This window comes from Bemisia tabaci, chromosome 1 (genome assembly GCF_918797505.1).
Source record: "Bemisia tabaci chromosome 1, PGI_BMITA_v3".
In the NCBI taxonomy this organism is placed as follows: domain Eukaryota; kingdom Metazoa; phylum Arthropoda; class Insecta; order Hemiptera; family Aleyrodidae; genus Bemisia; species Bemisia tabaci.
Window position 1 is genome coordinate 72,548,455 of NC_092793.1, and position 21,071 is coordinate 72,569,525.

General features: G+C 40.5%; 1 protein-coding gene across 1 annotated transcript in view; it reads left to right on the forward strand.

Moving 5' to 3' along the window:
• The first annotated feature begins 1,668 nt into the window (after positions 1–1,668).
• capt (adenylyl cyclase-associated protein 1) overlaps positions 1,669–21,071 on the forward strand; it is a 36,104-nt gene continuing 16,701 nt past the window's right edge. The window contains exon 1 of the mRNA XM_019045659.2: positions 1,669–1,894. The gene's annotated coding sequence lies outside the window, so the exon portion shown is untranslated. The remainder of the gene's footprint in view (positions 1,895–21,071) is intronic.

A 21,071-nucleotide genomic window follows, 5' to 3' on the forward strand; every position in this document is an offset into this window, starting at 1 on the left:
AAACGGAAACAAACACAATATGGAAATAAAACAAGGGAAAGGATGCGCGTTTACGAAGGCGCAGAGATACAACTATTCGTACTTGTTGGACGTCCGTGCTGTATCTGAAAAATTGAAGGCGCGATGACGCGAGGCGTGAGCTCTCAATGCTCTGCTGCATGCTGTCAATGAGGTGTCGCTCAGATTCGGGGAAAAAGTTAAAAAAGAGGCCCGAATACGATTTTTCTGTATTCGACTGTGTTGATACTCGTTCTTTTTTTTCAGGTTCTTGTCTGACTCTTCTTAGGATGAATTTGCAGACCCACGTCCTAAGCTCGTGTAAACCGCAGCACTGGCTCGCTTTTTTGGAAATAACGGTGCTTGGATGCGTCTAGTGGCTTTAATTTTTCATGTTTTCTATAATTTCAGAAGCCTGCGATAGATTTGATATCTATCGTCATTTCTCGTCACATTTTTCCTCTCCTCGTTTTCCTCATCTTTTTTTCCTCCTAAAATGAATATGTGATACGAGAGGGATCTTAAAATGTGCCGGCAAAGAACATTCTGCATCCTCGATAGGCAGAATCTCCATAATATCAAAAAATAACTGTCAATCATGGAACTGCAACAACGCGTACCTCGGTTTACGTCTTTGCAGACTTTCCTCTCATTATTCATTTCTTTGAATGAAAAAGTACTCATCTGATTACTTGAAAACTTCGCTGATTTTTTTCTCTTCAGAGAGGAATATTTTACGAAAATCTCTAGCAATAGTGTTGGCTCGTTGTCCAATGATAAAATGGAATGGAAGAAGAGATTTTGAAGCATTGCAAGCAAGTTATACTAGCATACCGTCGAAATGTGTCCGTTCACAGGAAAAAGGAAACTGAACACGAGTGTTGGAATACACAAAATTGAGCCGTTGGTTCCCTCGCTTAAAACGCAGCACCTACCTAAACTCCTTTTGGGATTTCCTCTTATTCTGCTGCTGGAGATCACATCTACCGCGCACAAGACGCGCCTGCAATTCAGAGTGATGCAACTGTAGTAGCATGTCGGTCCTTACGCCTAAGCCGCCGGGCGGCTTCCGGTTACGAATGCCTCGTTACTATCGATTATAGGTTCACTTTAATTAGTCGCTTTGAAGACAAGGATTACTTATAACGTGGGAAGTCTCTTGTTTTAACATCATAATACTTACTCGTATAAGTAAACTGTCAAACTTCTTGTACCTATGTGCTTTACATGGTAGCAGAACGTGGATAAATTCTGCTTCCCTAGAGACTATTTTACGGTGTATGACGGTTTGCTCCTCTGGCTCTGGCTGATGGTACCTATACTACATTAATTTTTTTTACAAAATGACAATGTAAATGAAACCTATAAAGAGGGGAGGGCCCTCGATGAGGAATTCTGAAGTTTAATTATTACTGATAGTTCTGTTTTCAAAATTTTCAGGTGAATTTTTTAGAATTATTTATAGGCGCTTCGAGGATTTTGAATCTTCATGGAAAATTTCTGAACATTTTATGTAATAAGAGCTCTTGATATTTCGCTATTATGTATCAGTAATATATCATTCGCGTTGAATATTGTTGCGTGGCAAAGTTGGATCATGTACGGCGTGGAGCATTGCTTGCGCCTAGTAGTAGTCTACGTCATCAAACGTCACGATGAAATTTCAAAATGGCTGCCTGTTTAATAGCCATTTGACTCTGTGTTTGCTCTGTAGTAGTTAGTCATCAATCTGTCATTTCTTACGCCGGGACGTCTTTGACTCTTTACCTTTCCTTTATCAATTTGTGCGTTTATCAGCAGTTATTCTTGGAGATTTTGTGATTGTGATCTTTTCTATTCGCTCTAAAGCATTCATTGATAACTTCTATTTTCAATTACATACATCCGGTCCCTTTTGGTAAGTGCGAATTTTGCCCAAACAATCTCTATGCCTCGCCCTCCCTTACACCTTTCTCCGGTGCCTACGGCTTCGCTGTTGTAATTAATCACTGAATTCCTTTTTTATTATTCAAAAAAAAAAAATACTTCTTTGAATGCAATACATAGGCATTATACCCAAGGCCCTGATACGTTCAGGACTTTCATCATTTTGGCATTGTTTGCCTCTCAAGGGAGCTCATTGTTGACTCCTCCATTTATAACAACTGACAAGCTTTTCGACGGCGTAATTCCGCAATCACATATTTTGTTTGCAGTGTCTGAAAATCTCCGTCTCTATGTTATTTTTTTAAAGGAGAACGAATTGACATCATTCTTTGAAGTTTTTGCAAAATTTTCTTCGCACGGAGAAGAAAAATCACGGCAGTTTTAAAGAAGTGCCGTTGAGTACTTTTCCGATTGAAAAGTAAGTAAAGTATGATAGGAAGTCTGCGATGCCGCAAAGCGAGTTATGTGATTCCTGCCTTACATTGTCGTTTTAGTTTTTTTAGTTCTCCCTGAACTTATATTTTTGGATTCCTTGTCATTAAGTGCTCTGAAATGTGTAAGTCACGTTGTTCTTCAAGGAGGCTTTACTTACTTAAAGTCGCTATGAGTTCGGTGTTATGAAATCGATGTCTCATCATTAATATACTTTTGCACAGCAATTGCTTTATGTTAGGTGGCAATCACATAACTCGATTTGTGATGTCGCAGACTTCCTATCATACTTTATTTTTTAAACGGCGAACTACTCAACAGCAATTCTTTAAAACTGCCGTGATTTTTCTTCTCTGTGCAAAAAAAATTCTGCATAAACTTCAAGGTATGATGTCAATTTGTTCTCCTAGAGAAAAATAGCATAAAGGCAATTTTGGAAAGGAAACATGTGATGTTTTCTTCAAGTTCAGATCTTGTCTTGTCGCTCATTGCTTTGCTTTCACTAAATTTATAACAAACGAACTTCTTCAGTTGCGTTGCACTGTAGAAATTGCTTTTTGTACGGAACGCAGTCTTTACAAATTTTTCCTTTTTTATATAACTTGTTGGAAATTCCATTTCTAGAATCTGAATGCGATTTAATCGGCTCAGCAGCCTGATTGTTGAAATCTATGTCGTCACTACAAGAATCGAAAATCGATATATTGCACGGCGCAGATAGGGCTATGTCTTGTCTTATCGTGCCGACATAGCCAGTTAAAGTTTCAACAATCCGGCTGCAGGAGTCAAAGTACTTTTATCTAACTTTTTAGTTTAGCGTGACGTCCGATGGACGAGTGACGTTCTATGTTATCTTGGCTTTTTTATGACCTTCATAGCGAAATGTGCAGTAACGTTTATTCAATTTTCCTGGCAGAAAAGTATTTTGATTTTGACATTGAGGTAGGTAAGTTGCCGAACTTAGAATTTAGCGCGCCTTTGCGCTCATATTTAGATACTTCAAAACGGAAGTGAAAAATCAAGTTTGCCTTCAACTCAATGGATGCAATTTGAGCAGCTCAGGAGCGAAAATAGTTGTATTGCGCCTTTTCTTTTAGCGCGATGTTCAAAAGGCGAGTGACTGCAAAATCTTCGTGTAGTGATTTCCTCTGTGGAACGTCCACTAACTTTCACTCGATTCACCCTGTTGAGAAATATTTTGGTATTGACTTTGAGATACCTACCTACGTTGCAAAAGTTAGATATTAGTTCTGCTGTCGCACTCATGTCTGTGTTCTATTGCTGAAATTGGATTAAACTTGCAACCCTGAATCAGGATTGTGCTAAGCTCATGAAGAATCTCGTCGAAGCTAAAGCAAACAAAGTTTTAATGATGTCTGGAGATGATTTAATTTAGATGTGCTAGGTACGTCTCGACTGGAATTTGAAAGTTAGATTCTTCGGATTTGAAAGCCAGTGCGTTTATTATTTTATTACTCACTTAGAATTGTCTGCAGAGTGAATCTGCAAGTACGTTCATATACAAGTGTGAAAATGCACTCAAAATACATTTGAATGAACGAAAGTTAGGGCTGTTTCAATTTTGATGACTTACTTATTGATACTATGCACCATCAAACAACGCTGAATACTCATCATGACATCCTTGATAATGTCTCAAGTCAATTGAAGTCCCTATTTCTTTGGTTCAATGGCGTATTGAAACACACCCTGTGGTTGGTTGCACAGTTTTCACTTGAACAGATTTCTTCTCTGCTGGTTAAACCTCTCAGAATCCTTATCGATACTGACAACTCAAAATTCTAATCTGAGAAACTTTACAATTCCTGTTTACCCTTTTGATTAGTTCCAAGTTAGATCGCTCTCCGTTTACTGGATTGGAAAAGCAGGTACCATTTTTCCTGCCACTGGAATGGATATCATGACAAAAGTCACCTACCTACTAAGTAATGCTGAAATTTTAGATGCCTCTCTAAACTTTTCCCAATTGAATTCTACTTCAAAATTGTTTAGAGTAGAGGGATATCGCCCTCAAGGCCTCCTAAATCGGTTTAAAGTAAGACGGTCTCATAGTGCTTCTTGAAATTCCAGCATGAATCTTTGCACAAATTTTACCTTTCGCAATTAAAGAATCTCTAACAGGGATTGAGTTAAGCAGTAAATATCTATTATCCGCAGGGTTGAAGTGAAGGACTTTGCTAAAAAAATTAGTTGGAGTATTTGTAAACGACCAACAACGATGAGTGTCAAAATTGACGATCTACCAGTTCCCCGGAGACAGCTTGGACATCGTCTGCGGCCCAACAGAGAACCGGAAATAGGAATCGCTAAACTACCGTGCTAAGGAAAAACGCCGTATGAACCCTCATGCGTTGTCAAATTTCCTTTGATAAAACGCGAATTTCCTGGTAAACTTATGGATATTTTCCTCACAATTTTTCAGATAAGATTGTTCGCAATTTCAACTGAAGATTCTGAAAATTTTAAGGAAAAATATTCTTAACTTTCCTCAAAAATAAACATTTTATCGAACGAAATTTGGCAACTCTCAAATGTTCATACGGCGTTCTTCCTTAGCACGGCAGTAAATGTCGCGTGCCTTTGTGATTAAAGAGACGCGTACACGCAGACAGGTGACATTCAGTGGCGTGGCGTGATTTGCGATCTATCGATTGTTATGCCATTTAAACCTATGGAAAAGGATCGATAAACAGGGTGTTCGCAGCGAACACCTTATTAATCGATTCATTACCATAGGTTTAAATGGCAGAACAATCGATACATCGCAATTCACGCCACGCCACTGGTGAATTGCCATGAATTGCTGAGATGTCTCCCACTTGTGCATGGAGAGTTAGACTGAATACAGTGGTGGACTCTCTCATAACGTAGGGAATCCCATCCATCATGGCCTCAACTTATCGTATTATTTAATTTTGAAGGAAAATTCTCCCGGACACACCTATGAAAATTCCGTCCCCGTTTAGTCCCGACCGATTTGTGCGGAGAAATACAATGCGTGAGCTTAAGAGAATGCCTCTCTTGTGCGTGGTAATTTGTGTGAGGAGGAATCGAAACCACGTGAACCCCAGTGGAGGATTTCCACAGCACGGATAAACCACAAGAACCGGGTGTCGAAACCTAATACTAAATGATGTCCCCCTACAAAGGCATACATGCAAATCGAAGGGACTCATTGCCGGTTTTTTAACAGTTTTTTCCCTTTAGGAGGCCTTATGGTTTGCCTTGTGATGGATCGACTATAAGGCGATTCTTAACATCGCGCAATGAAGAGGACAATTTTAACGAATCTCAAGTAAAACGCAAACAGAATACCTTATCGGAAATAGATCTTTGTAACGGATAACAAGGAATTCCCACTGTAAAAAATTAAAAATACGGATGAGAAATTCAATGAGTTGGACGATCTGTGAACCTACCTTAAAATGTTTGAAACCTGCATAGTTTTTTCTTTGGTATCTTGAATTTTTTTTGGAGGTAAATCATCATAATTCCTTTGAAAGATGTATCCCTGAAGTCATACCGTGCATTATACTCGAACCTCGTTAAAATTGGCCCTTCTTATGATGCTATGTTACGGATCTTCTTAAACCTTCCTTACTCTTAATTCAAACCGAATGAGGCTTCTTTAGAGAGCTATCAAAAACACGACAAATCGCGTCCATAGAAGGTCTATTTTCATTATGAGTATTTATATATTTTTTTTTTTAACATTGAATTCCCTGTTTGTCGTAGTCATCTGGTCGTCAAGGTAGGCTGGCAATGTTAATCGCAAGTCCAGAACTTGCTACAACGAAACCTTTTACACACTAGCAGTTAAGACTAATACCACTAGGACGTCACAAATGCCACTGTAATCGCATTAGGAACTGCGTTTTAGAGGCGGTCATCGGTAAAGCGAGGATTAGGCTATCAGATGGCATGTTTACCTCAACAAACGTACATTCGGATCGATTGTTTTGCTTTCGTTCACTGTCTGGCTCATTGTTCGCTATTTTTCTGCAGAACTTCAATAGAGCTACTCATGAACGTCCAATCGCATCACAAAACGACCGTTGCGTCAAAAAATGGATTGAGGGGGGGGGGGGGGGGGGTTAAAAATCCCAACGAAGAAGTGAATATTGGAATTGGTTCCAAAACTGGGTCATTAGAAGTCAAAGACTTGTGTACGCGTGTCTTCCTGTCCGAAGTTCCAATTTTGCAGGAAATATGTAACAGGTGTAAAATTGCGAGTTACCAGCTTTTAAAATGAAAAAAAAACTTTCTCTTTTTCGCTACAAAGTTGCGGCTCTGATAATTATTTTTCTGGGAAACCGTTGGCACACGACTACCTAAATGGAAAATGAGAAAGCAAAGGCCACTGCTAGCTCGCCCCGTTCGACTTGTTCCCCAAAGGTTTGAATAATCCATACTTTTGGACAGGAATTCCAGGAACCTTTTTCACTATCTCTTGCCGCGCGGTCATGTTAATTTGAACACATCATATCGTCATTTTTCTTGCGAAAGAACGTAACTCCATTTCAATGTTGCCAAATTCCTCTTTGCAAATTGAATATTTATCGAGAGAATCTTGAGCATTTCTAACTGAAAATTTCACAGATTTTTCCTCATGTTCCAGGGAAAAATCACATAAATTTTTGATCAAAATGTCATCGGTACATTTTTGTGGAAAAAAGTTAATTTTTTCAGTCAATAAGGCAACCTTGGAATGGAGTTACGTTCCTTCGTGCGGGAGACGACGATATGTCACGGTCGTTTTTATTTGTAAGTTTGCGGTGGCAAACTTTTTGGCCCTTTTTTTACATTAAAAAAACGAAAAAGAGAATAAAAAACGCCGTCTAGTTCGTGGTATTCGAAACATTGAAGAAGACAAAAATAAGTAATAATACTGACCATACAAACTTCAGAAGCAGTGGCGTAGCGTGCTTTGCGGTCTATCGATTGATCTGCCATTTAAACGTACGGAAAAGGATTGTTAAACAGTATGTGTTCACAATGACCACCCTAATAATGATTCTTTACCGTAGTTTCAAATGGGGGAACATCGACAATCGATAATTCGCGCCTCGCAACTGTTCAGAAAAGTTCCCCCACGAGGAAAATCTGTGACGTAAGTTCTATCTTTGTCATGTTGAGCCGATTGACTCATTTTATTTTATTAGCCGGGAGACCTAGACCTTAATATTTCGGAGTCAACAGACCTCTGTCTCAGCCTCTCCGCTAACTTGACCTCTTTTTCTCACTTTCTGTTTTCCTCTCTCTTCGTTCATTTTGCGTCCCTTATTTTTCGCCCAGATTTACGGTTGCATAGTCGTACTTTGTTTTCGTCGATTTGAACTGGAATTCCCTCTGTCTTGCAAAAGTTCTGTCGACTATCATATTCCACGGCAAGAACTAAGGCATGGAGCTCAGTTCTGCATTGTTGGATGATGAGTGTACTTGTGCTTCATTTTTCTCCAGAAGGAGATAGTTTTCTCTTGGAAAAACTCCTTCTCGAACCTGGATACGTACTTATGTAGTCTCCTGGCTATTTTCTAAAGCCTAAGTTAACATAGCAGCTCTGCCTTAATTTCGTTAGAAATTGACGCATCGAGTTGTGTTTCTATATTTGCACTAAGTAATCGAAGTGGCGCTCGTATGTCCGTAATTTTTTCAAAGAATTGCGATAGTTATGTAGAACCCGCTGGAGAAGGAGGTTGTTTGAACTCGACTTCATGATACGAATCTAATACTTGAGTAATGGGTCAGTCGTCGGGTGTCTTTATTCACACTTCCTATAGTACATCCAACTAATAACTGGATCCTCTTGAACGCCAAGTTTGCTTGTCCAAGCAGGACGAACGACTTTTTTGAAATCACGAAGTACGGTATTATCCTCAACATTATTGTAATGCTGCTGTACTTATTTTACTCATCATTGACTCGTTTTTTTCTCTCTTCGCAATGCAAGGAAGACACTGGCTTCGATCCCCGGTGAGTCGCATGATGCCAATAATCGATGATTTACTGAGAAAATCCTCCAAAACTTCAGGACTTTAGGGGTGCCCCCTTCCCCCGCTTCGCACTGCTGACTAGCTTTTCTCCACTCTTCATTTATCTCTAGTCTGCACTAAAAAAATAAACTCCGGTTGTGAAAGCCGTAATTGCGGGCTATACCTACAGACATACCGTTCGCGTTTCGGGCGTAGCACCCGGAGCGATCGAAGCTACGGCTCCAGCACCCGGAACTTTTGGCCTCTGAGCCCGAATGGACGGTGTGTCTATATAGCCCGTAACTTTTTTTTCAATGTCAGGCCCCGTTTTTGGCAATTCGTTGCTTTTTTACATGTGTTCAAAAAATTGAACATGCAACTCTTTGGTGTTAGCGCAAACTCGGACCCATGCGGATGGTGAGTAGTTGACCTGGGGCATAGTTAAGGGCGTTAATGAGTTTTCAGGAGTGCGGCCGCGCCCCCGGAACGACGGCTAAGCCACTTGTAAACGGAATGGAAACAAGTGTTGCTGCTCTGTCGAGTCTGATATACTCGGACATGTAACGGCATGCACACGCCACACGCCGAACCAACCTAACGCCAGCCAGAGGAAAAATTCCGCCCATGATCCAATTTTAATGCGCTCCAAAGGTCTCCAGACTCTTAAAATCCTTGGAGAAGCCGGCATCCAAACGGGATTGGAGCTTTTGCATCCCACGGGGATTTTTAATTCAAGTACTGCGTTCTGTTTGTTGAAATTGATAGACAAAGCTATAGACAACGGAGACATAGGGAGCAATCGATCCTGTTGGCTGAAATGGTTGGTTTTTATAGACTGCAAAGGAGAATATGATGGACTAACTTTAGGGTCTCTCGTGGGTTGCCGTTAGTTCGTCTATTTTCCACCTTTTTTGATCAGTAAAAATTCAAAATAAGCCTATTATAAAGAAAAAAGTCATAAATTCAGTTCAGAAACTCGCTAAACGGCAATCAAGACGGCAAACTTCTCAACGTCGATAGCGGGTCACCGAAATTTCAGATCTTCTTAAAAGTAGCGCTCGTTTTTTCGGAGCACTCCTCAAAATTTTGTTTTGATTCGTGCAGGCGTTCAAAAATTAAGACATTTTTCGGTGGTGTATGAGACTTCCAATGCTGCTCCATTTGTGCAACGAAGTTCTCTAGTTGTAAGTTACTTATTCGACAGTTCTGCTATGAATTTTTCCCTGAATCTGCTCCGAGTTTTTCCTCAATATTGTAAGGAAGTAAGTCGACTGTGAATGAATGTCATCTGCCGCAAATGCTATAACAAATTGCGCAATCTTAGCTGCATTGCAAGTTTCATACGCCCTTTTACCAAGAAAGTTCCCAATTGGGTCGAATACTACTTTTCCCTGACTCTGCACCGTGTTACTCACTTTCCCACACTGGCCTAGCGTTCCATCGACACGAAAAATGAATAAATTAATTAAAACCTCTCACTTCGAAATGATTGTTCCTTCAATAATTACATGGTCTTTCAATGGCAGCTTCCTCGTGGACAGACCACGTCTGTCCAATAATTTCCTCCAGATTCGCGGACGTGATGTGTTGCCGAGATGCAACAGTTGGCGCGGCGGGTCGACGGTGAACCGGTTGCGACCATTCCTCCCGGTTCCTGAAAGCCATCCGTAAAACTCGTTCCGTTCCTGGCCGATGCAAATTGTGCCTAGTGAAAGCGCCGCGGATAAAAAAATGCGTCCACTCAACGCGGTACATACGTCCGGCGCCGGCCTCCAGTGCGCACGGACTAGAAAATCGCAAGCACATGTTGGTCCAACATTCTGAATTTTTCTATCCCCGTCTCTAAGGAGCCTGAATGAGGTGGATAGAGACGGCAGTCCAGCTTTTAGATTCATTAGGCACCATATAGTCATAAATACATTCTAGTGCCAAGTGCGGCTGGCTAAGCTGTGTAGACATAATTATTGATTAAAAAACGTCGAGCTACAAGCCAAAATGAATAATATAATACAGTATTTCAAAGGAAAAGTAGATGAGAAAAATAGAACTTACAAAAAACAAAGCAGACATGTACATCTATACATGCAGTTTGAAATACTATATTATATTATTTATTTTGGCTTGTAGCTCGATGTTTTTTTATCAATAATTATGTCTATATCAGAGCCGGATTGTAGGGGGTGGCCACATGGCGGCAAACGTTGTAATTTTTTTCAAAAGTAGGTATCAAGAAAAATATCTGAAAAAAAGAAAAAAAAAAAAAAATTACAAACGAAGAAAGGCGAAAAAATCTCTCATTTCCTGAGAGTTAAAGTATAGTAATTTCTAATTTGTTCGTCCTTCGGTGATACAAGAGACATCACCTTTCATTAGTCAAGTTGAGAGAGAAACTAAACTCTCAATTTGGCCTGGAGCGGCCCGGCACAGAGAGCAATGATGACGAGGACTTGAGATGGAAAGGAGAAGCCCTCGGCGCGGCGGTCGGCATGGAACACATATTAGCGCCTACAAGACTTCATGAATACTTCACGCATTGCGTCAAACGTAGTGCGGTCGGCAGTGGTTGGCGTGAAACTCATAGTGCCTACAAGACTGCATGGATACTTCACGCATTGCGTCAAAAACAGTGCGGTCGCCGGCCTACAAGACTGCTGGAATACTTCTCTCATTGCGCCAATCACAGTGCGGTTGGCGCGGTGGCGGAAATTAAAATCATTAAACCACATTCATGTTTATTCTTTCATAATTTTTTCGTTCTTTTCTTAAAAATGAAAGGTCTCGTCCACACCGAGATATTTTTACGGAACTTAATTTTCGCGCAAAGTTCTGTGAACTTTTGCTAGTGTTGACAGGGTTTTCACAAAAAATGGGCCCAGCACGTGTAAACGCGTCTTATGCACCCCTCCTCCTCCGGCATGTTCACTTGATGGTTTGTATCGATGTTTCAAAACGAATGAGAAGGGGCGGCAAAATACAGGCGGCCCATGGGCGGCAAGTATGTAAATCCGGCCCTGGTCTATATAGTCATAAATCTGCTATCAGTGGCGATTTTGAGAGTTTCCTCCCTGAAATATAAATCACCACTGGTGATTTTACCGCAACCATGAAATGCCTTTCTGCACCCAACGCCTCAATTAGTCGGGGTTTTATTATTCGATCAGTGGAATCAGGAGGAAGTTCGATTTCAAAAATGTTAGCGTTACCGCTCTCTTCAGTATCACGGAATAATGGCGTCATCGTGCATACACTTATTATTTCACTCTTCAAAGCTTTCTCACTCCTCGAGTATCCCCATCCGGTCCGAGTTATTTCACGAGAACTAATGGGAACGGGCTGATTTTTCGGCTATCAGCTGATTATCTCCGCACAGTCCGGTCGTTTTCAAATTTTCAAATCGTGACGCAGGTTTTTCTTTCTTATGCTTGCTGCGAAACCGCTCTCCGAGATCCATGAGGACCTCTCAGGAATTTGGCCTTTTTAGGTCAGGGGTTTGTGTGCTATGGGATTTTGGATATTTCCATCAGCCACATACTCCTAACTGGATCTAGCGGAAGCTGATTGTCGCGGGCGCGCTTGCCAAATTGCGAGGAATGTACGATTTACGCCCACGCATTTGGAAGATCGTCGTTTCCAATTTAGCCCGACAACCGTGCTCTGTATGGAGTGGGACGTCGCGCTGCAGTTGCACCCGACTCGATTAAAGAAGTCGCTTCGATTAACCGGCACCATTTATCGAATGAATAATCGAAAGTGGTGGGGCAATGACCTACACATTCTAGTAGTTGATCAATCTAAGTTACTGAACCAATTGATTTCCTGGCATGGTCCACGCAGGCAAGCCAGCTAACTCGAGAACTGGAGATACTGGAAACTCATGAGCGTCATGGGATTCACGGAAAATTTGCTGATCATGGAATTCTTTTGTGAAATTATCAAATTTTTATTTTAGTGTTGGGCTAAATTGGGGATTCATGCGGTAACTATGAATTACATCGTAAGAAAATTGCTGCCCAGTAATTGGAAATGTTGAATCCCCGAAAGTAAGAGTTTCCGCTTGCCGTCGTGGATAGTTTCTGGTTGGGCCTAGCGGCTGTGCCTCGCACCTCTAGGCTCCCTCTATTCTCCTCTTAAAATTGCCATGTGTACAGGGTGTCCCAAGATTAAGTATGAATATTGAAAGAGTTGATTCTTTGGGTCAAAAAAAGACGTTTTTGTAGAGTAAATGTTTTTCCCAAAAACGCTTTCCCTGCGGACCACGGCCCCTCAAGTTGGAACAAAAAAATCGTCTTTTTAACACTGTGACAATGTTTATCAATTAATATTGATGAAAACTGGTAATTATTGGTAATTTTTAGCGTTCTTTTCATTTTTGACCTCCAAAAAAGGGGAAACTCATTTTGAAGGGAACGGGTACCGAACCTAAAAGTGACCAAAATTCATGTTTCTAGCGACAAAAACTGATTTTTGACGGCACCGCTAGATTCAGCGTTTTTTCGCAACGACTCATCGTTTTAGAGGTAATAGGGACTAAAAGAGGATAATAGGGGGATAATGGGGCCTCCAGGGAACGCGTTTTTGGAAAAAAAAGTTATTCTACAAAAACGTCTTTTTTTGACCCAAAGAATCGACTCCTTCAATATTCTTACTTAATCCTAGGACACCTTGTATACCTTAGCCTTATCATTTTTGTGCCGCCTCAGCTCCATCTATTTATATAGGGCGCACCATATAGGAGCAGCCTCTCCAGACGCCCTTTTTCTTCTGAGCGTCTGATGAAATATACACGCACAAAACCGAAATGCTGTAAGTTCTGTTAACCGCCGGATGTGAGTAAAACAACCAAGCGAGAAGCCCTCTGATACATGCTCTTACTCCAGGTGATAAAACTAACTAGAGGTAAGGCGACGCGCCGGGCTTGGCGATTTGGAGATACGACGCTGACTCCGCCTCTGCCAGGGAGACGGGGTCTAGCTCGTTTCGCTTTGCGGAGCTTGCAATGCGAAACGACCGGAAAAATTAAAATTTAATAAACACTTGTTAGATGAGCAGCGCGCTCGGTCGAAACGCACAAGGCGCGCGCGCGCGCGCTCCTTGCCATGCTCTGTGCATGCATGTAACAGCAGCACTGCTGTGCTAAGGAAAAACGCCGTATGAGCCTTCAGGCGTTGCCATGTTTCCTTCAATATAAGACGAATTTATTGGGAAAATTGTGAATAATTTTCTTCAAATTTTTCAGGCAATTTTGTACGCAATTTGATCTAAAATATCTGAAAATTTCAAAGAAAAATGTGTATAACTGTCCTCAAAAATGTATGTTTTATTTGGGGAAAGTTGGCAACTCTCGAATGTTCATACGGCGTTTTTCCTTAGCACGGCAGAGCAGCAGGCCATCAAAATATGAGCAAGGTGGAGCGTTCCGCGTGCCGTACTAAGGAAGAACGCCGCATGAACCTCCAGGCGTTTCAAATTTCCTTTGATAAAACATGAATTTCCGGGTAAACTTGTAAATATTTTTCTTCCTTTTAGATTATTTTGCTCGCAATTCCACCGAAAAGCTCTGAAAATTTCAAGGAAAAATACTCATAATTTCTTTAAAAATGAATATTTTATCACAGGAAATTTGGCAACTCTCGAATGTTCATACGGCGTTCTTCCTTAGCACGGCAGTCTAGTTCCGCGATCCTTACTTAGCTCATCCTCTTCTGATATAACGTAGCGACCCCAAACTTTTTACTCTTTTGCTTCCCCATGTGATTAGAAGAGTTATTGTCATCCTAGAAAAAAAAAATTAAAAGGATATCGACAAGGTATCGATAAGGGCCGTTTTTGGCCCACCCCAGATGAATTTCTTCAACTCTAGAATTGTTTGCTCATTGAAGGTCTTTTTACGGATTTAGATAAAGATCAGATAAGATTTAGGCGGAAAATGCGGTGTTTACGGATTCACGGTTGAATGGCGAAAAATCCGTATTTTTCTCCAAAAGCGGACCTCAGACCCATGTTTAGGCCGATGATAGACCCGAAAAAGGTAATGACCAAATCATGATGCATTTTGTAAAATATAGACCATCAATGAGCAAAAAATTGTAGAGTTGAGGAAAAAGCCGTAGCGGCCGGAAGAACGTCGCATGAACCTCCGGCTGTTGCCGAATTTCCTTTGCTCGATTAAGAGACTTGCCAAAACCGATATAGTGCCCGCTTTGATTCAAGTAACACCCCCCTCCCCCGGGTAACCGGAGAATTCAAATTTCCTGTAACCAGTGTGAACTAAAAACGTTATAATTTTAGTCGGGAGTTGATTCCAGTAATTTTCGTTGCGCAACTAGTTTTCTACGTTATATTTTGGCAAGGTGGCGTGCATCAGAATGATTAAATTCGCACTTTGTCTAGAGGTCCATTTCAAGTCAGTACAGGTATAAGTTAATAAGACGCTGCTTGCAGCCAAGTTCAACTTGACGGGAGCGTATGCGTGAATTAAAGCATGAACTTGAAAACATCCCGGGCCGTCGCGGGTTTTTGAAAATTTGGCTGCTTTCACTGAATGAGCGGCGTTATTTTAATCATATTTCTCTCGCGTATTTATTTTTGCCCCGCGAACCCTCGCAGCGACTATTTATATATTTCTCGCGACCTTTGATTTTTACCTAAATTCCCGAGTTACTTACAGTGTGTTTTCTTGCGAGTCGAATAATAAGATGAAGATCGGACAGCGTTGCCTGATAGAAAAGAAACTCGTTTAATAAGTAAAATGAGGCGTATAGGGTCAAAATGAACGAGCCTTATCTTTTCAACTTTCGTAAATTCTCAAATAACACGTCATTTTGGTATATGTTGATGGATTTTATTTGAATGGAGTCAAAAACTTTGCAAAGACCAACAAACTAAATATTGAAAGGCTGGAGCACCGATCATTTTTATAAGGTTTTTTTCATAATTAAGAATAAAATTGAAGATTTCCTTTGACGATCTTAATTCTTTGATTTTACTTGTTTTGGCTCAACTGAGATTAGTTACCGAGTTCTTTTCATCTTGAAAAATTGATTTGATCACACATCAATGAAATTGAACAAAATTTTAAATAAATTTATAATTAAACAAGTTGAACTTTTCTGAAGAAAATTTAATATCACTTAGAAAAGAATGAAAAGTTGATTTAAATAATTATTGGTGTATCGTAAAATTTCAACTTTTCAAAATTTTCTTGAAAGCGTCACTTGTCAGTGAAATAAATTAAATAATAAACTTAGTTTGGAATAGACCCAACATCGAGCAAATCTGCTATTTTCTTCGTGAATTAGTAATAACTAGCCGTTCTGGGCGCGCGCCCGTCACGCCTAGCCGGGGGCTACGCCCCCTGGACCCCCGGTCACTCGCTACGCGAGTGACATTCGGCTCGCTTGGCGAGCCGATTTTGTAGTAGTTGCAAATTTTTAATCACTATATTTTGAAGATTTCATAGAAAACATTATGAAATTCTCACTCCACAATTAACTTGTAGAATAATAATGGCAGGGCAAGAAATAGACTATATCTTAAAATGGACGGTTAATCCCCACTTAGTAAAAACAGCCAACACCACGTGAAGGTGAGGAACCATCGTTAGCCACTTTTTTTTTCTTTTTTTTTTTTCTTTTCTTTACTTTTCTGAAAAAAATTTACTGAAATTTTAGTTGCGTCCCCTAAAAGGAAACACGGAGAAAAAAATTTGTGCATGGAACCCGAAGCTGAGATCATATGGATCTCTGAAGTTTTCGGATCACGCATCCGAAAAGTTAAGGTCCATCTGCCGAAGTTCGGGTCAGACAATTGAAGTAGTTCGGTATATACCGAAGGTTTCAGGTCACACATCTGAAGTACTCGGTGCATATATCGCATAACCAAAATTGTGCAAAAAATCCCACAAAATTTTGACAAACGATAAACCGAACATAATAAATCAAAATAATCAAAACATCCAAAATGGCTGACGTTAAGGGGCCGCTGGAGAGCCAATCAGAGCCTCTGATTCAGAGGCCAGTTGTTTAGTTCTGTCCATACCTGTGTAAATCTACCTTGCTAACTGACCGCTGGCCGCTAGGTACCTGGGTGGGCGAGCGACAATACGTAAGCGGTGGCATATGGTTCGATTGACAGAGGAGTGGGGAACGGTCAGACGTAGGGGAAAGGTTCAGGCTGAACCGTTCAGCACAGCGCAGTGTCAGTCGCCGGGTGGGGAAGAGAGTCCGGGAGGGGACACTTCCCCTCGAGTGAAATAGAAAAAGGCAGAATCCTTCGAAGTTTATATTAATGATAATTTTCACCTACATTCGTTACCAGATTGATGACCCTGGTAAAAACCGGTGATAGGAGCTGCGTTTCAAAATACCGTAGGAGTTCTTATAGCCGACTAAAGAAGGCTATTGAAAATCATATAGCTGGCTGTAGAAAGTGGAGCGAATCATATAGCCGGGCTATACGAAGCTATATAAAAGTATACAGTTGGGCTATAGTTCTTATCGCCGGGCTTTACCCTTTATCGCCACTGGCCATAAAAGGCTATAAGAAATTGTGTAGAAATTCGTGTGCTTTGGAAATCATTAAGTTTGATACGGAACTACCTTAATATTTACAAAACACACATTATATATTTCTTTAAAACATATTTTTTTTTTTTCATCAATTAAAATGAGAATAGTCCATACAGAGTCTGAAAACATTTCAAAATCATGAGTTGAAAAACGCTGACTCCGCGAGATTAAATATTAGAGCTTAACTCAAAGCGGAGCCGCGACGCACTGGCGCCTACAAACCTAACAGGGATACTTCACGCATTGCGCAATGCGTGAGGTATCCCTGTTAGGTTTGTAGGCGCCAATGCGCGCATCACGCAATGCGTGAAGTATCCCTGTTAGGTTTGTAGGCGCCAATGCGCGTTTCGAGCTCTCTGCCCGCCCGCCGCGCCGCAGCGTGCCACGGCGCCTGAAGCAACTATTTCACACCAGAGTCATTGCACAGTACCACAGGGAACTGAAGGCGCTCCAACATATTAAGAACGACAGTCATCCTTCAAAAGTACGGAGCTTTCCTCGCAAAATAAATCAAGATACGACGGCACAAAAAGAGAGCGGTAGTCCAAAAACTAACTAAATCCTAGTATCCGTATTTAGTATCGTTTAGCATAAACTTTATCGTCTGGCTGTTGCTTAATCGCCATCGGCTATAAAAAGCTATAAGAAACTGTACAGCCGGCTACAGAAGCTATTGGAAATCTTACAGCCGGCTTTAGGTCTATAGTATTTTGGAACACACATTCTACTGCCAATTTTTACCAGGGGAATCAGCTTAAAATTCAATTGCTCTGTTGTCCGGAAAAATGATCCGTATGAAGCCATAAAGCTCGCTTACGAACAAATATCTTGCGTCTTCTGGCAACGTGTAAATGCCGAAGCTGTCTCGTATACTTACCCTACGACACTCAGTCGAAAGTTCTGCAACTCCTCCACAGGGTGTTTTGGGAAGTAGGTCAGGTTCAATCCGTGGCTTTGCTGAGCATTTCGCACAGAACAAAACAACATTAATAGAGAGTGTCTTTAGAATGAGCGCGCTCATTTTAACCTCGTGTTAATATAATTGTTAACAGCTTAGAAGAAATGTTTCTTGAGTCAAGAAATAAAGATGTTTGTATCAAGAAAAAAGTCGCTTGATAATTTTTTATTCGAGAGGAAAATTCTTGACAGCAAATTCAAGTCATTTTTCTTGCCAGTGTACAAAGCAACGTCATGCCCTGCATCGGCATAAAATTAACTGAACAGCTCAAATTTATTCTTCAGGACACCCAAAAAAAGTTTCTTGATCCAGAGTAAGGACTCTTAGAAAATTTGACAGGAAAAAATACTCTTGGTCAATCACATTTTTGCTTGAATCGATAGGACATCCGTTGAAATTACCAGGCTTGGCCCTCGATTCCAGCAAGAATCCAAATGAACCAAGAGTACTTTTTCTTGTCAAATTGTTTAAGACTCAGGACTCTGGATCCGAGGGACTTTTTTTCTGGTGGACTTAGGAGAGTGTATTTTGTCAAATTCTTAAAATCAGATTTTTAGATTCCATAAAAAACCGTTCTCCTGAAAAGTTTTCCGTTTTTGACCAAAGGTGAAAAGCCTCAGCCTTATTCGTCCTTAATCAGCGTCAACTGGAAGACCGAATATGGCGTGTATACTGTGATTAAGAATGCCTTTTTAAAAACATGATTACAAGTACAATTTTAACGAGCCCCCACTATCATACAACAAAATAACTTAAAGAAAATGCCCTTGTAAGGAATTATAATGCTTTATTGAAACCTCAAGAAATACAAAATTCCAAAGAAAAAATATCGCGGACTCTGAAATTTTTCAGGTAGGTAGGATGTCTGTAAAAATCATAGAATATTTTATTAGGTACACGCTTTATTTCTTTGCAGCGTCATATTATTGTAACCTCTCGCAAAAATCAATTTCTAAAGTTATACTGAATGGTATACACTGGAGGATCGTAAAAATTACTATTACCAGCGGTGCAGCAAAAAAACCAAACATGGGATGAAAAATTCCATAATTTCGACAAAGTTACCTACCATAAAAATTTCAGAGTTCGCAACTATCTTTACGCTTGTATGTCACTTTTTTCCGTCGGCAATTCATGGTTATCTCCCATGAGGATCTATTTCTAAAGTTATCCTGTTGAATCTTAATTCGACGAATTTTTGCCAAATGGAGCTATGTGCATTATGACGTGAGCCCTGAGCCTTGTAATACATGTATTCTTATGGGTCTCAGGGCTCATGTCTTAATGCACATAGTACCGTTTGGCAGAAATACGTAGACATGAAGCTCATAAAAAGACCTTAGTTACAATGCAAATCATACTAAGCGCGAAACCTCCCTGAGGAAAGGAGCTATCTTAAGGGCGACTGTGAATCAATGGCGTGAATGATCGACTATCGATATTTTTCCGTTTGAAGCTATGGCAAAGCATCGATTATTAAGATGTTCGTTGCGAGCTCCCCGTTTATCGATCCTTTGCCATAGGTTTAAATGACAGATCAATCGATACATCGCAAAGCACGCCGCTGCTGTGAACACGACCCTAAAGTGGATTACATTTATGCAAAAAGGAACCAGAAGTATTGCAATGATGCCATAAGATTGTGCAACTTCATCCTTTGCAATTAAAATACTGATATTATGAAAAAAAATGAGATTTACATGGTAATTTTCATCTTAAATTTACAGTTTTTAGCGAGTATAGTAGAAACTGTTAATGGATAATCAGGTTTTTCTTCCAAGACAAAAGAAGTTCCTCAATCTTAGCAACATTGCAATGATCCTGGTTCCTTTTTTGCAAAATGCAATCCAAGTCTCTTTTCCCCTGGATGGGCACAATCAAAACTTCTTGCTGTAAGCCTTGAAAGTTGGTAATGTGAATGAGGAATTTTTTGGCGTTTTATATTAGCAACGTGCGGCGTTGCGTATTCGAGAATGGGCCATTTGCCAAGAAAACTCCCGATGATGTTGGTTCTCAAATTCAATGGGCCTGCCGCCTCCCCGTCCTCACTCCTGTGATGTAATTGCGGAGTGTTGACCTACGGTTTACATTGTAGCGTCCCGGCGCGGCGCGGTCCGTTCGACGCTTGTTAAACGCGCGAGCGAGCTCCTAAAATTCGCACAATCGGAAATGCCAATAGCTTCCTCCGGCAGAAGCTTCGTCCGACGTCTGTGAAGTTGTAATTTGTCGATTGATGGCATCTTTGTTGAGACCTTCATGTTACACTGGTGATTCATCGACGCGTTGTCAAAAAAAAAAATTCTTTAACCATGCACTGGAAAAAAAAAAAAAAAACGCATTGGATCTAGAGTCTAGACTCTTGAAAACATTGACAAGAAAAAGTACTCTTGATTCAATCGGATTTTTGCTTGAATCAAAACGAAATCCGCTTAAATTAAGAGGCTTGGTTCTTGATTTAAGCTAGATTCTGATTGAATCAAGAGTACTTTTTCTTGTCGATGTTTTTAAGAGTCTGGACTGTAGATCCAATGTGTGTTTTTTTTCATGTGTGCGTCGTACTGATATCCTGTATGACATTAAATAAAAAAAGGCCCTTTTCATTTTGTCGAACTTAAAAATTGATCGAATTTTCCTCCTCATCCGAACGATCTCTGAGAGTCTTTTGGGGAATTTTCCACAATGGAGCTCTTGCACGTCACAGGGATTTGTGATTTAAATACATTTTTGACATTTTGTAGGAAATGCAGTGATACCACTGCTTTTTTCAGAGACGAACTCCTAGCCGCCGAGAACCTCCTAAAGCTGAGGCTGTAATGGAAGGAATCTCTCAAAACACAGCGAGAGTCCACCTCTAAATCCAGTCAAACTCTCCATGAAGGGATAAGGACGAAATACATTAGCAGGGTTGCTACTTTGTGTGGGGTTTCCAAGGCTGGAACCACGGCAACTTCGCTAATTTTTAGCTTCCTATCCAATCTGTGCATCATGGAGCGTGTGACAGGATGTAGAAGTGGAATCTCTTTATAACGTAGGCACACAATTATAGAGGTATTTTTGAGCCTAGGAGTTTTTGGTCAGAGAAAATCATTGTTTCCATCGTGTTCGTTGCAAACTTACGTTTTTGAGAAGCCCTTAAACTTATCTTGCACAAGGGTTCCATTTCACGAAGAACGGAGGACTCTCCGAGTAACATTTTTC